At 39.4% G+C, this 1,935-nt stretch overlaps 1 long non-coding RNA gene across 1 annotated transcript; it reads right to left on the bottom strand.

Annotated features, from left to right (window-relative positions):
* Positions 1 to 91: 91 nt before the first annotated feature.
* Positions 92 to 1,878, bottom strand: LOC104954944 (uncharacterized). Its single transcript, XR_799404.1, has 2 exons — positions 271 to 1,878; positions 92 to 146 (listed from the first exon to the last, which is right to left on the bottom strand). It is a non-coding gene; the product is annotated as an uncharacterized lncRNA (long non-coding RNA).
* Positions 1,879 to 1,935: the final 57 nt, after the last annotated feature.

Here is a 1,935-nt window from a genome sequence, read left to right as displayed (position 1 = left end):
GGATCTGACACCTGACCTTCATCTGACCTCTAAACCTAACCAGTCGGATTTAGATGCCTAATCCTAAATTCAGTTCCATATCCATTTTTCTATGGACCATCTTTCCCTCAGTTTGACCACTAATCCTAACCACTCCGGCCTTTTGCCTAATCCTAAAATACTTCTCCATAAAAGGTTATTTTACTCTCAATTCCAACAATTAAAATTAACTTAAAGTACACTCTTATCTTTAGTCCCAAACTCTAAACTTAACCAGTCGGGCTTAGGTGCCTAATCCTAAAATCAATATCCATTAATTCAGCGACCATCTTTCCCTCAGTTTGACCACTAATCTCAACCACTTTGGCTTCCTTGCCTAAACCTAAACCACATTCTCCCCCCTCATTCTGCTCTTTTTCCGACCCCTTTCTGGTACGAGCCCCGTCAGGGGATAACGAAAGGAAACGGGTCTAAAAACAGATACGGCCATTGCGGCAAGAGGAGGCATCCGCCGTCAACACAGCTACCCTCCTCCGTGTCTCTGTCCTTCAAGCTTAAATTATCCTGTCTACTTTTACACACTTTATTCTTTATGGTCCAGTCATAATGCTATGCTAGGGTAAGGCCGACACGTCCTCTAGTGCGCGTGCCTTTCCTTGGATCTCCGTATAACCATGAAGTCGTCGGGCGACATGGGGAGATCTGGTGGCTTTTACCTAACCTAACCCAGCCGGAGCCTGGAGAAACGGGGGACTTACACTGACCCGTGGTATTTTGACTGGGTCGCTCGTTTTCTTTACCAACACTTATCAATTAATTGGTTTTGATTAAGATTGCAGGAGTGATTTACTATCATGAAGCTCTTATCAAAATATTCCTGAACAACTGAGATTATTTACTTATGAGTGTACCATTTTAACTTTGTCCTTATTTCTTACATTTAAAAACAGTCCACCTCCTTTATTCTCTACTTTTAACCTTTAAACCCTTACCCCTTCCTCGGCCGTCCCGGGTCCGGTCGCACGAGGTAGCGGGTTACGTACGAGAAGACTAGACCGGCTGGGGGGAGTGAGACGTAGTCACTGACCACATCCTTGCCTCTGAATTTCTCTAACCAGTACCCCATTAGGGATACACCTCTTTCTCTCCCTCTCTCTCTATCCTCACCCTATTTCTAAAGAGAGCGATTAATTAGTCGGTCACTGGACCCTTAATATAACCTTTGGATTAAATCCTTTTAGAACCTCCTTACTTATACTTCTAAAATAACTTGATCATTTAATAGATTTACACTTAAAACCTTAGTCGGACCAATTCTACTGAGTGAAGGCGTTTAAATATCCGCTTATATTCACTCTTAAAATATTAGAGTTTTTGAGAACACAATAGAAATAATACCTGTATTTACTTTAATATATACCACTCTAACTTTACTCTTAAATAGATAAATACATTTCGGGTGTAATGAGTTAAAAAATAAAATATTTTCTTAAAATAGTCTATAAACAGATTTATAATGTTCTTTTTATTATAATACACTGCCTTTACGGGCATTTAGTATATTATAATTTGCTTGCAATTCATGGAGTTACCACTATGAATGCTATTGGTCATGTTACCTTCAATTCCACCGTTTTTGACGTCACTTCCGGTTTGCGGCACAACCAATTCCTGGCGAGTGCTTCCCAGTGACAATAGCTGAAAGCACATGTGTGTGAAGACTCTACTAAAATCCTTTGACATCCACATTGAAATACTGGTCTTTCAACGTTGAGAGTGAGTATTTTTGATCATTGACATATCAGAGACCAGATATCATGATCCATTTGAAGAATAATCAGTTTTTAATATTTACATAAATAGATAATTTCACAAAATGGCGGCCGTTTTTTTCCAGTTGCATTTACTTCAGATTAATATTAATAAATTGATCATTTCAAGTCGGGAGGGTTTAGG

The sequence above is a fragment of the Notothenia coriiceps genome, unplaced genomic scaffold (assembly GCF_000735185.1).
Source record: "Notothenia coriiceps isolate Sejong01 unplaced genomic scaffold, NC01 NC01_scaffold00024253, whole genome shotgun sequence".
Lineage (NCBI taxonomy): Eukaryota > Metazoa > Chordata > Actinopteri > Perciformes > Nototheniidae > Notothenia > Notothenia coriiceps.
This window is presented reverse-complemented; position numbering and strand designations above follow the sequence as displayed.